The sequence below is a fragment of the Triticum dicoccoides genome, chromosome 6B, assembly GCF_002162155.2.
Source record: "Triticum dicoccoides isolate Atlit2015 ecotype Zavitan chromosome 6B, WEW_v2.0, whole genome shotgun sequence".
NCBI lineage: Eukaryota > Viridiplantae > Streptophyta > Magnoliopsida > Poales > Poaceae > Triticum > Triticum dicoccoides.
Genome location: NC_041391.1, coordinates 527,416,015 through 527,431,359, shown reverse-complemented (window position 1 = coordinate 527,431,359; position 15,345 = coordinate 527,416,015).

Here is a 15,345-nt window from a genome sequence, read left to right as displayed (position 1 = left end):
GTGTGCCACGGCCACCCCTCGCCGCCCCTCGCCCCCTCGTCTCCGCCGCCGAGGCGCCCGCGCCGCCCCGCTCCTCTGCGCCCCCTCGCCGTCGCGGCCTCGCCTTCGTCCACCGCCGCCAGCCATCGGTCCGCCGCCGCGTGGCCCCGCACCTCCCCGCCTCCGCCGTACCTCACCCCGGGGCGGATCCGGCGAGATCCGCCCGGGAGCACCCCGTCCCCGCCTCCGCCGACCTTCTCCGGCCATCTTCTTCCTCGGCTCCGGCGAGATCCGCCGCCCGCGTTGACTTTCCCGTGAGGTCTAAATCTCACTAAGTCCCGAAATTATTTACATTATCATGCCATGTTCATCGCATCATAACTTGCTTCATACTGCTCCGTTTCGTGCGTGCAATATGTCAACTTGTTCGTCTCGACGAGTACTTCATTTCATTCCATTGCATCATGTTCATTTGAGTCCATCTTGATACCCGAATCGCCGTTGCAAGAGTGCATGTTGCTGTTGATCTGCTGAAACTGTTATAACTTGAGGTTTTTTCATTTTTTGCCATGTTTGATGCATGCATCCTATGAGGGTGATGTCTACATGTGTTTTGAACTATGCCATGTCATCTTTACAGGGGTGTATGCCATGTATTTTTGTGATCAATGTGGTGACTAGCACAAGCATGTAAACTAGGCCTCGTGATGTTGCTGATTTCAGTCCCTGTTCTGCTGTTATTTTTATGCCATGTAAACTTGATGCTACAGAGAGATCCATGCTTATTTTGAGATACTTCAGTAAGGATGTTTTGTACATATGGTTATGAGGTATCTATCCATGCCCCTGGTTGCATTTATAGCTTGATGTAGATTGTTCATATCTTGCTCCAAAGTTGCTAAATGATGTTGCTGTCAGCCTGTTAACATGAAGTTCAGTTTTGCCATGTGATTTCCTAGTGATCCATGCACCCTATGAACTTGCTCTTGCCATGCTTAGCTTCATAAACATGTCTTCTTACTGTTGGTTGCCTTGCTATGCCATGTATTGCTCTGTGGTGAGTGGTTCAAGCTTACCAACATGCCTACTTATTGTTGTTCCTGCCATGTTTGAATCTGTCATATAACTTGCCATGTTTACATGGGTGCCATCATATCTTCTGATCCTTTTTGGCTCATGGTCAGTAAGGGACTTTTGTTCTATGTATTTAGTAGATTCATGCCATGCCTTTGTTTGCCATGATAAGTTCATGTAACATTTTTTTTGATAGCTCTAAACATTGCAACCTGATGTTATTTCTGTAAAGTCTGTAAACTGTTATTATTTGCAATCTTGCCATGTGTGTTTGAGCATGTTCTAGTGATTTCTGGAGATAGCTCAGTGTTCATGTTTTGTTATGCCTTACCTGTACATCATTACCATGCCTTTTGTTTTCATATTGAGGTGTTGTAGCATGTTGTTTTGATGCTTGCAATATGCCTAGTTGCTGTTTTGGACAGATTGATGTTGTAACTTGTTTCATGTGTGTGTGTTGAACCGTTGCTCCGTTTTGAGTGTGCTCTATATGAAACTTGCTTGATTTTGCATGTAGTTTCATATTACCATGTTGCATCCTTGTTTTGAGGTGTTTGCTTGATGTTTGGGTGCATTTTGCATCAATGCCATGTTTAACTTGTTTTGCTCATATCTTCTAGGCCGTAGCTCCGAATTAAATGGAGTTTATATGTAACTTGACTAGAATCTCGAGTAGATCATCTTGGTGCATCTTTACTTGCTGTTTAACAACTTGAACATAAGGTTTATTCAGATCTGGACCAATTTCGAAATTTTCATATGAGGACTTACCGGAATTGTTATATGTTGTTCCCGGCCTTATTTAAACATGCTTTGATGTGTTGCTCTTGTATGCATCATCTCTTGCCATGAGTAGCTTCATGTAGTCTTGTCTTGCATCATACTTGTTTGTGCATCATGTCATGTTCATGTGTGGTGTGTTTACCATGCTGTGTGCTTCTTCTCGATAGTTTCCCGTTTCATTGCGATCGTGAGGATTCGTTCGTCTACGCTTGATTCATCTTCGTGGCTTCATCTTCTTCATGGTTTCGTTCTTCTTCCTTGCGGGATTTCAGGCAAGATGACCGCTACCCTCGATCTCACTACTATCATTGCTATGCTAGTTGGCTTCATTCTATTGCTTTGTTGCGCTACCTATCATTTGCTCTTCAAGCCTCCCAAATTGCCATGTCAACCTCTAACCTTTTGCACCCTTCCTAGCAAACCATTGTTTGGCCATGTTACCGCTTTTGCTCAGCCCCTCTTATAGCGTTGTTAGTTGCAGGTGAAGTTGAAGACCTCCCCATGGTGGACAGGATTTTGATTGGGATATCACAATATCTCTTATTTAATTAATGCATCTATATATTTGGTAAAGGGTGGAAGGCTCGGCCTTATGCCTGGTGTTTTGTTCCATTCTTTCCGCCCTAGTTTCCGTCATACCGGTGTTATGTTCCCGGATTTTGCGTTCCTTACGAGGTTGGGTGATTTATGGGACCCCCTTGACAGTTCGCTTTGAATAAAACTCCTCCAACAAGGCCCAACCTTGGTTTTACCATTTGCCTCACCACCACCTACATTTCCCTTGGGAGTAATTAACCCGAGGGTCATCTTTATTATAGCCCCCCCGGGCCAGTGCTTGTCTAAGTGTTGGTCCGAACTAGAGCCCTTTGCAGCGCCCCCTCAGGGAAACTTGAGGTCTGGTTTTAGTTGTACGGATTGCTCATCCGGTGTTGTCCTGAGAACGAGATATGTGCAGCTCCTATCGGGATTGTCGGCGCATCGGGCGGCTTTGCTGGTCTTGTTTTACCATTGTCGAAATGTCTTGTAAACCGGGATTCCGAGACTGATCGGGTCTTCCTGGGAGAAGGTATATCCTTCGTTGATCGCGAGAGCTTATCATGGGCTAAGTTGGGACACCCCTGCAGGGTATAAACTTTCGAGAGCCGTGCCCGCGGTTATGTGGCAGATGGGAATTTGTTAATGTCCGGTTGTAGATAACTTGACACCAGATACGAATTAAAACGCATCGACCGCGTGTGTAGCCGTGATGGTCTCTTCTCGGCAGAGTCCGGGAAGTGAACACGGTTTCTGGGTTATGATTGACGTAAGTAGGAGTTCAGGATCACTTCTTGATTATTACTAGTAGACGACCGTTCCGCTTGCTCTCTTCTCGCTCTTATTTGCGTATGTTAGCCACCATATCATGCTTAGTCGCTGCTGCAACCTCACCACTTTACCCCTTCCTTTCCCATTAAGCTTTGCTAGTCTTGATACCCATGGTAATGGGATTGATGAGTCCTCGTGGCTCACAGATTACTACAACAACAGTTGCAGGTACAGGTTGCACTGATCTTGACGCGAGAGCGATGTTTGCTTGTTTTGGAGTTCTTCTTCTGCTTCTTCTTTGATCAGGGGATAGGTTCCAGGTCGGCAGCCTGGGCTAGCAGGGTGGATGTCGTTTGAGCTTTTGTTTGTGTTTCATCCATAGTCGGATGTTGCTTTTGTAAGATGATGTTGTATTCTTGTGGCTTGTATGCCTCTTGTATGTATCCCCATCTATTATGTAATGTTGATGTAATGATATCCACCTTGCAAAAGTGTTTTCAATATGCGGGTCTACCCTTGGTGGGACATTCGAGTTCCTTTTGGATAGGGTCGCATATTGGGCGTGACACTTGGTCATAGCTGGCACAAAAATCTGCCCCAAAGGGCGCATACTTCCTTCTCTCAGAATCCAATTTGCATGGTGTATATTCACGGAAGAACCATCACCAATGCGCCATATCAGACCCTCCCTCAGCAGATCCCTACCATGTAAACTGCTCCGAAAGGTATAGGATGTAGACGAGGTTGCAGTAGCCGTCAAGATCGAGTCATTGCTGAAATATCATGCCTTAAGCACCCTAGCGCACAAAGAAGTTGGGACCTGCAGAATCCTCCACGCTTGCTTCGCAAGCAGCGCTTGATTGAAGGCCTCGCGGTCTCTAAAACCCATTCCACCGTCCCCTTCGATGAACACATTTTCCGCCACGAAATCCAGTGCACCTTACGTTCACCATTTGCTGCCGCCCACCAGAATTTTGAGGAGATCGAGGTCAGGTTCCGGCACATCTTCTTTGTAAGCTGAAAACAACTCATGGTGTGGTTAGGTACTGATTGTAATCCAGACTTGATCAACACTTCCCTAGCTGCTTTTGACAGTCCTTGGCCTTTCCATCCACCTACTTTGCCTTTCGAGCTCTCTGTCACATATTTGAAAGTACCTTCCTTAGACTGCCCAACTAGTGTTGGCAATCCTAAATACCGCTCACTCAATGCCTCTGACTGAACACCCAATGCATCTTGGAGTTCATTTTTGTTCCCTTCCTGAAAGCCTTTCCCGAAGAAAATAGAGGACTTTTGTAAATTAACTCGTTGGCCCGAGGCCTCCTCATATCTCAACAGAATATCTTTCAACATAACCATATTATCATACGATCCTTCAAGGAAAACAATACTATCATCCGCAAACAAGAGGTGTGTAACTTGGGGGCCAGTGCTCCCAAACAAACACCTTTGATATTGCCCTCTTCTTGTGTTTTTTTAGCAATGCCGAGAAGCCTTCAACACAAAAGAGGAAAAGGTATGGGGATAAAGGGTCCCCCTGCCTGAGTCCACGAGATGGCAAAAAACCTCTTGACAAACCCCTATTGAGCTTTACACAGAAAGTTGCGGACCTCACACATCGCATGATCATATCAATCCAGTCCTGCGCAATACCAAAGTGCTCCATCATCTGCTGAAGAAAAGCCCATTCAACTCTATCATAAGCTTTCATCATGTCTAACTTCACTGCACAAAACGGCTTCTTTCTCTTCCTCTTCCAAATTGCATGGACACACTCATAGGCCACAAGGACGTTATCCGTAATCAAACATCCCGGTACAAATGCACTCTGTTCCTCAGAAATAAGAATAAGCAGAAACACTTTTAGTCTATTGGCTAGGACTCTCGTCGCGATCTTGTAGAGTACGTTGCAAAGACTGATAGGCTTGAACTGTGAGAGGAGTTCTGGCGAGTTGCATTTTGGTATCATCACAATAACTATTGCATTGAAAGCATCAGGCGCCCCGACACCGTATAGAAAATCCTTAACCGCCCGACAGACATCATCACGGACCAACAACCAGTGTCGTTGATAGAAGAGGGTTGGTAGCCCATCCGATCCCGGCGCCTTCGTAGGACCCATCTGAAATAGAGCTTTCTCAATCTCCAACTCGTCCAAGATAGGCGCCAAAAGTGACCCATTCATCTCCGGTGTGACAAGCTAATCAATGTTCTGTAAAACAGCAGCAGCACCCTGAGAACCATCCGACGTGAAGAGACTTTCATAAAAATTGGCAGCCATATTACGCATCTCCTCATCAACCCGACACAATGAGCCATCCTCACGTTTTAGAGCCTTCACCATGTTTTTCCTCTTCCTATGGGACGCTCTGTTCTGAAAATATCACGTGTTTTGGTCCCCGCCCGCAGCCAGTCAACTCTAGACCACTGCATGTACAAGATTTCTTCCCTGGCATAGATTTCCCTTAGTTGCTCCTCCAACTCTCGGACCTCCAGTGGTGATCCGTTCGTGAGGGCTCGGTTTTTTGCATCAAGTAGCTGCACTTTAAGCTTCTTTATCTGCCGCCAAATGGAACCAAAGACCTCTCTAGCCCAGCGTTGCATGGACCCTGTCATAGTAGCCAACCTATTCCATACCGCACCGAGACCTTGTTCTCCTGTACCAGCAGCTTCCCAAGCTTGTGTCACCATATCATCGTATGTCTCGTGGCGAGTCCATGCCTCCTCATACCGAAAAGGTCTATCCGGTCTCCGGCCAAGCAGTGGAGCCGTCAATATATGCTCGACTGTCAATATATGCTCGACTGTCGTCTCCGGGTATATGGATAAGAAGCTATCATTGCATGTAGCCCGATCGAGCCGAACCTGAATATTATCTTGACCATCTTGTTTATTATCCCATGTAAAGGGGTAGCCCGAGAAACCAAGGTCTGCCAAGCCGCAGTCGGTTAGGCAGTCTCGAAAGTCTTCCATCTGTGAAAAACTCCTAGGATTACCACCACGCTGGTCCGTCTGAAACAAAGCCTCATTAAAGTCACCCAAACATATCCATGGGAGGTCATCTTGCGCCCTCAGATATCGTATTGCATCCCACGATTTCTTCCTAAGTTCTGTCTGTGGTTCTCCGTAGAATCCAGTGATCCTATAGAGCTTTCCCTCACATTCGACCTCCGCATCAATGTAACATTGGCACCAAGGCCTCACCTTGACTTGCACATGATCTCTCCACCAGAGTGCTAGGCCACCACTCCGGCCTACACAGTCAACCGCCACCCCATTAGTAAACCCCAAACTCCATTTGAGTCTGTCCATAGCTCTTGATTTCTTTTTTGTTTCACTTAAGAAAACCACGGTTGGGTTGTGGGACTGTACCAGGTATCGTAATTCGCCAACTATCGAGTCCAACCCCAAGCCTCGACAGTTCCAGGCCAAGAGATTCATGGCGTTCGGCGGCCCTGTCTAGCAGGGTCCGCCGCTTCATCGTGCTGCTTTGAGATACGATCAAACACAGAAGAGGTTTTCTGCCTTGTGTCGCGAATGAAGATATCATTACTGACCTGCCTGTCCACGTCTCCCTTTGGCACCCAATTCTACATTGGCCATATTTTTTCATGTCAATTGCTATTCCTCGGGCATTTGATTTTTTTTACTCAATTTTTTTTGAAATCTTTTTTCATGTCAGTGGATTTCACCTGCCCCAGAGGCCACGACATGGCTGGTCATGGTGTTGCAAGCGAAGGCGAGCCGGAGGTCTGACTGTACCAGGGTATGGATGGTCGGGGGTGACGGCAACACGGATAATCTAGGCTACTAAATGGAAAAATGACCCAATATCCGCCTGATGTTTCGTCTAGAAAGCTCCCAGATCGACCAAAAGGTTCGTCAAGGGAGGAATGATCGATCGAACGAAAATCACTCTCTCAACGTTTGCCCCAGGAAATTGTTTTCTTTTGGCAACAAAATATCATGAAAAGGCACAGAAAAAAATAAAAATTACAAATGCCAAGCTCAGATTTATAAATTTAGCATGGTATATTAAAAAACTATGAAAAATCAAGGCAATGCGTATACAAGTTTACATGGCAAAAACCAACTATCGTGGCAACAGATGTTTAATTTCCATGGCAAAATCTATGTTGGATTGCAAATTGTATGATGACTATTAACAAAAAAACAAAGAAGTCATGGCCAAAAATAAAAATCGCCATGGTAATTAATAAAATCTCCATGATCTCAAACATAAAATTACCACGGTCTAACAAAAAAAGTGCCATGCTACAGAAATTAAAATTGCCATGCTCCCAATAATAAGTTTGCCATGGTTTAAATTAAATTTTGAATTCTGCCAATAAAATTTATAAATTGCCTTGGTTCATACACTAAATTTTCCATGATCCCACAACAAAAATTGACATGATACATAAACTAAAAAAATGTAAACATGGCAAAAGTTGTAAGATGTTTGCCATGGAAAATTTTGTATTGATGACATTGCAAAAGTTGTAAGATTTTTTCCATTGGCAAAATTTGTATTGGTAACATGGCAAACCCTGTATTGGTAACATCTCAAAATTTGTATGCTGACATGGCAAAAGTTATGACGATTTTCGCCATGGCAAATGTGTATTGGTGTGATGACAAAAATTGGATTTCAAACATTGCAAGAGTTTTAAATATTGTTGACATGCAAAAAAAATTAAAAAATATGTATTGTAATGATATTTTTCCATGGCAAAATGTGTATTGGTAACATGGCAAAAACTGGATTCGAGACATTGCAAGAGTTTTAAGATTCTTGCCATGGCAAAAGATTTCACAAGTTATAAGTTGCAATGGTATTTGCTACGCGGAAAAACCTTTTAAATTTTTTCCATAAAATGATGGCTTACTAATGCATGTCAAAATAATATATTTTTTGTACTAGTCACATGGCAAAAGTTTATGATATTTTGTGATCTAGATCGTGGCATCTTTACATATCATGGCAAATACTAGAAAACCATTGATTATGAATCATGGCAACTCTAGAGTCCTAATGTACTGGTCGCACGAAAACTACTTGTTGTGATGTTGAAAAAACAAGTCATGGTGACATGCTAGTTTGTTTAGGATTTGCCTTCAAGGTGGATGAGAAAAGGTTTCGGGTCCTAATAAAGTTACCATGACTGTACACTAAAAAATGCCACCCTTAAGACAAATTGTCATGATCATGAGACCTTGTTTCATTTGTAAGAAAAATTGCTGGCATTTCAATCTAATGATTCCCCCGAATACTTATTGTTGGAAATATGCCCTAGAGGCAATAATAAAAGGATTATTATTATATTTCCTTGTTCATGATAATTGTCTTTATTCATGCTATAATTGTATTATCCGGAAATCGTAATACACGTGTGAATACATAGACCATAATATGTCCTTAGTGAGCCTCTAGTTGACTAGCTCGTTGATCAACAGATAGTCATGGTTTCCTGACTATGGACATTAGATGTCGTTGATAACGGGATCACATCATTAGGAGAATGATGTGATGGACAAGACCCAATCCTAAGCATAGCACAAGATCGTGTAGTTCGTTTTGCTAGAGCTTTTCCAATGTCAAGTATCTTTTCCTTAGACCATGAGATCGTGTAACTCCCGGATACCATAGAAGTGCTTTGGGTGTACCAAATGTCACAACGTAACTGGGTGACTATAAAGGTGCACTACAGGTATCTCCGAAAGTGTCTGTTGGGTTGACACGGATCGAGACTGGGATTTGTCACTCCGTATGACGGAGAGGTATCTCTGGGCCCACTCGGTAATGCATCATCATAATGAGCTCAAAGTGACCAAGTGTCTGGTCACGGTATCATGCATTACGGTACGAGTAAAGTGACTTGCCGGTAACGAGACTGAACGAGGTATTGGGATACTGACGATCGAGTCTCGGGCAAGTAATGTACCGATTGACAAAGGGAATTGTATATGGGGTTGATTGAATCCTCGACATCGTGGTTCATCCGATGAGATCATCTAGGAGCATGTGGGAGCCAACATGGGTATCCATATCCCGCTGTTGGTTATTGACCGGAGAGCCGTCTCGGTCATGTCTGCGTGTCTCCCGAACCCGTAGGGTCTACACACTTAAGGTTCAGTGATGCTAGGGTTGTATGAATATGAGTATGCAGCAAACCGAAAGTTGTTCGGAGTCCCGTATGAGATCCCGGACGTCACGAGGAGTTCCGGAATGGTCCGGAGGTAAAGAATTATATATAGGAAGTGCAGTTTCGGCCACCGGGAAAGTTTCGGGGGTCACCGGTATTGTACCGGGACCACTGGAAGGGTCCCGGGGGTCCACCGGGTGGGGCCACCTTGTTGGGGAACGTTGCAGAAAATTAAAAAAATTTCCTACGGTTTCACCAAGATCCATCTATGAGTTCATCTAAGCAACGAGTCAAGGGAGTGAGTTTGCATCTACATACCACTTGTAGATCGCGTACGGAAGCGTTAGAGGGAGCGGTGATGATGGAGTCGTACTCGCCGTGATTCAGATCACCGGAGATCCTAGCGCCGAACGGACGGCACCTCCGCGTTCAACACACGTACGGAGCGTGTGACGTCTCCTCCTTCTTGATCCAGCAAGGGGGAAGGAGAGGTTGATGATGATGGCTCCAGCAGCAGCACAACGGCGTGGTGGTGGTGGAACAGCAGCACTCCGGCAGGGCTTCGCCAAGCACGTGACGGAGGAGGAAGAGGTGTAGCAGGGGGAGGGGGCCCCAGGACTTCAGGGTGCGGCTGCCCCTCTCCCCCCTCCCTTTATATAGGCCCCCAGGGGGGCGCCGGCCCTGGGAGATTCAATCTCCCAAGGGGGCGGCGGCCAAGGGGGGAGGAGTGCCCCCCCAAGGCATGTGGTGTGCCCCCCCCACCCTAGGGTTTCAACCCTAGGCGCAGGGGGTGGGCCTAGGGGGCGCACCAGCCCACTATGGGCTGGCTCCCCTCCCACTTCAGCCCATGGGGCCCTCCGGGATGGGTGGCCCCACCCGGTGGACCCCCGGGACCCTTCCGGTGGTCCCGGTACAATACCGGGTGACCCCGAAACTTTCCCGATGGCCGAAATACCACTTCCTATATATAATTCTTTACCTCCGGACCATTCCGAAACTCCTCGTGACGTCCGGGATCTCATCCGGGACTCCAAACAAAATTCGGTATACTGCATACTCATATTCATACAACCCTAGCGTCACCGAACCTTAAGTGTGTAGACCCTACGGGTTCGGGAGACACGTAGTCATGACCGAGACGACTCTCGGGCAATAACCAACAGCGGGATCTGGATACCCATGTTGGCTCCCACATGCTCCTTGATGATTTCATCGGATGAACCACGATGTCGAGGATTAGAACAACCCCGTATACAATTCCCTTTGTCATTCGGTACGTTACATGCCCGAGACTCGATCGTCGGTATCCCAATACCTCGTTCAGTCTCGTTACTGGCAAGTCACTTTACTCGTACCGTAATGCATGATCCCGTGACCAAACACTTGGTCACTTTGAGCTCATTGTGATGATGCATTACCGAGTGGGCCCAGAGATACCTCTCCGTCATACGGAGTGACAAATCCCAGTCTCGATCCGTGTCAACCCAACAGACACTTTCGGAGATACCTGTAGTGCACCTTTATAGTCACCCAGTTACGTTGTGACGTTTGGTACACCCAAAGCACTCTTACGGTATCCGGGAGTTACACGATCTCATGGTCTAAGGAAGAGATACTTGACATTGGAAAAGCTCTAGCAAAACGAACTATACGATCTTGTGCTATGCTTGGGATTGGGTCTCGTCCATCACATCATTCTCCTAATGATGTGATCCCGTTGTCAATGACATCTAATGTCCATAGTCAGAAACCATGACTATCTGTCGACCAACGAGCTAGTCAACTAGAGGCTCACTAGGGACATGTTATGGTCTATGTATTCACACGTGTATTACGATTTCCGGATAATACAGTTATAGCATGAATAAAAGACAATTATCATGAACAAGGAAATATAATAATAACCCTTTTATTATTGCCTCTAGGGCATATTTCCAACAGTCTCCCACTTGCACTAGAGTCAATAATCTAGTTACATTGTGATGAATCGAACACCCATAGAGTTCTGGTGTTGATCATGTTTTGCTCACGAGAGAGGTTTAGTCAACGGATCTGCGACATTCAGATCCGTATTGCAAATATCTATGTCTCCATCTTGAACATTTTCTCGGATGGAGTTGAAACGACGCTTGATGTGCCTAGTCTTCTTGTGAAACCTGGGCTCCTTGGCAAGGGCAATAGCTCCAGTGTTGTCACAGAAGAGTTTGATCGGCCCCGACGCATTGGGTATGACTCCTAGGTCGGTGATGAACTCCTTCACCCAAATAGCTTCATGCGCTGCCTCCGAGGCTGCCATGTACTCCGCTTCACATGTAGATCCCGCCACGACGCTCTGCTTGCAGCTGCACCAGCTTACTACTCCACCATTCAACATATACACGTATCCGGTTTGTGACTTAGAGTCATCCAGATCTGTGTCGAATCTAGCGTCGACGTAACCCTTTACGACGAGCTCTTCGTCACCTCCATAAACGAGAAACATGTCCTTTGTCCTTTTCAGGTACTTCAGGATATTCTTGACCGCTGTCCAGTGTTCCTTACCGGGATTACTTTGGTACCTTCCTACCAAACTTACGGCAAGGTTTACATCAGGTCTGGTACACAGCATGGCATACATAATAGATCCTATGGCTGAGGCATAGGGGATGACGCTCATCTCTTCTTTATCTTTTGTCGTGGTCGGGCATTGAGCCGAGCTCAATCTCACACCTTGCAGTATAGGCAAGAACCCTTTCTTGGACTGATCCATTTTGAACTTCTTCAAAATTTTATCAAGGTATGTGCTTTGTGAAAGACCTATGAGGTGTCTTGATCTATCCCTATAGATCTTGATGCCTAATATGTAAGCAGCTTCTCCAAGATCCTTCATTGAAAAACACTTATTCAAGTAGGCCTTAATACTGTCCAAGAATTCTATATTATTTCCCATCAAAAGTATGTCATCTACATATAATATGAGAAATGCTACAGAGCTCCCACTCACTTTCTTGTAAACGCAGGCTTCTCCATAAGTCTGCATAAACCCAAACGCTTTGATCATCTCATCAAAGCGAATGTTCCAACTCCGAGATGCTTGCACCAGCCCATAAATGAATCGCTGGAGCTTGCATACTTTGTCAGCGTTCTTAGGATCGACAAAACCTTCCGGCTGCATCATATACAGTTCTTCCTTAAGATGCCCGTTAAGGAATGCCTTTTTGACGTCCATCTGCCATATCTCATAATCATAGTATGCGGCAATTGCTAACATGATTCGGACGGACTTAAGCTTCGCTACGGGAGAGAAAGTCTCATCGTAGTCAATCCCTTGAACTTGCCGATAACCCTTAGCGACAAGTCGAGCTTTATAGATGGTGACATTACCATCCGCGTCCGTCTTCTTCTTAAAGATCCATTTGTTTTCTATCGCTCGCCGATCATCGGGCAAGTCAGTCAAAGTCCATACTTTGTTTTCATACATGGATTCTATCTCGGATTTCATGGCTTCAAGCCATTTGTTGGAATCTGGGCCCGCTATCGCTTCTTCATAGTTCGAAGGTTCACCGTTGTCTAACAACATGATTTCCAGGATAGGGTTGCCGTACCACTCTGGTGCGGAACGTGTCCTTGTGGACCTACGAAGTTCAGTAGTAACTTGATCAGAAGTACCTTGATCATCATCATTATTTTCCTCTTTAGTTGGTGTAGGCATCACTGGAACATTTTCCTGAGCTGCACTACTATCCCGTTCAAGAGGTAGTACTTCATCGAGTTCTACTTTCCTCCCACTTACTTCTTTCGAGAGAAACTCTTTTTCCAGAAAGGATCCGTTCTTGGCAACAAAGATCTTGCCCTCGGATCTTAAGTAGAAGGTATACCCAATGGTTTCCTTAGGGTATCCTATGAAGACGCATTTTTCCGACTTGGGTTCGAGCTTTTCAGGTTGAAGTTTCTTGACATAAGCATCGCATCCCCAAACTTTTAGAAACGACAGCTTAGGTTTCTTCCCAAACCATAATTCATACGGTGTCGTCTCAACGGATTTAGACGGTGCCCTATTTAAAGTGAATGTAGCTATCTCTAGAGCGTATCCCCAAAATGATAGCGGTAAATCGGTAAGAGACATCATAGACCGCATCATATCCAATAGAGTGCGATTACGATGTTCGGACACACCGTTACGCTGAGGTGTTCCAGGCGGCGTGAGTTGTGAAACGATTCCATATTTTCTTAAGTGTGTACCAAATTCGTGACTCAAATATTCTCCTCCATGATCCGATCGTAAGAATTTTATCTTTCGGTCACGTTGATTCTCTACCTCATTCTGAAATTCCTTGAACTTTTCAAAGGTCTCAGACTTGTGTTTCATCAAGTAGACATACCCATATCTACTCAAGTCATCAGTGAGAGTGAGAACATAACGATATCCTCCGCGAGCCTCAACGCTCATTGGACCGCACACATCGGTATGTATGATTTCCAACAAGTTGGTTGCTCGCTCCATTGTTCCGGAGAACGGAGTCTTGGTCATCTTGCCCAAGAGGCATGGTTCGCATGTGTCAAATGATTCATAATCGAGAGACTCCAAAAGTCCATCAGCATGGAGCTTCTTCATGCCCTTGACACCAATGTGACCAAGGCGGCAGTGCCACAAGTATGTGGCACTATCGTTATCAACTTTACATCTTTGGGTATTCGCGCTATGAATATGTGTAACATTACGCTCGAGATTCATTAAGAATAAACCATTGACCATAGGGGCATGACCATAAAACATATCTCTCATATAAATAGAACAACCATTATTCTCAGATTTAAATGAGTAGCCATCTCGTATCAAACGAGATCCAGATACAATGTTCATGCTCAAACTTGGCACCAAATAACAATTATTAAGGTTTATAACTAATCTCATAGGTAAATGTAGAGGTAGCGTGCCGACGGCGATCACATCGACCTTGGAATCATTCCCGACGCGCATCGTCACCTCGTCCTTCGCCAGTCTCCACTTATTCCGCAGCTCCTGCTGTGAGTTACAAATATGAGCAACGGCACCGGTATCAAATACCCAGGAGTTACTATGAGTACTGGTAAGGTACACATCAATTACATGTATATCAAATATACCTTTAGTGTTGCCGGCCTTCTTATCCGCTAAGTATTTGGGGCAGTTCCGCTTCCAGTGACCCTTCCCCTTGCAATAAAAGCACTCAGTCTCAGGCTTGGGTCCATTCTTTGACTTCTTCCCGGCAACTGGCTTACCGGGCGCGGCAACATCTTTGCCGTCCTTCTTGAAGTTCTTCTTACCCTTGCCCTTCTTGAACTTAGTGGTCTTACTGACCATCAACACTTGATGTTCTTTCTTGATTTCAACCTCTGCCGACTTCAGCATTGAAAATACTTCAGGAATGGTCTTCACCATCCCCTGCATATTATAGTTCATCACAAAGCTCTTGTAGCTTGGTGGGAACGACTGAAGGATTCTGTCAATGACCGCCTCATCCGGGAGGTTAATGTCCAGCTGGGACAGGCGGTTGTGCAACCCAGACATTTTGAGTATATGCTCACTGACAGAACTGTTTTCCTCCATCTTACAACTATAGAACTTGTCGGAGACTTCATATCTCTCGACCCGGGCATGAGCTTGGAAAACTAGTTTCAGCTCCTCGAACATCTCATATGCTCCGTGTTGCTCAAAACGCTTTTGGAGCCCCGGTTCTAAGCTGTAAAGCATGCCGCACTGAATGAGGGAGTAATAATCAGCACGTGTCTGCCAAACGTTCAAATCGTCTTGCAGTGCTGGGAGAGCAGGTGGGTCACCTAACGGTGCTTCAAGGACATATGCTTTCTTGGCAGCTATGAGGATGATCCTAAGGTTCTGGACCCAGTCCGTATAGTTGCTGCCATCATCTTTCAGCTTGGTTTTCTCTAGGAACGCGTTGAAGTTCATGTTGACATGAGCATTGGCCATTTGATCTACAAGACATATTTTGCAAAGATTTTAGACTAAGTTCATGATAATTAAGTTCATCCAATCAAATTATTTAATGAACTCCCACTCAGATTTGACATCCCCTTA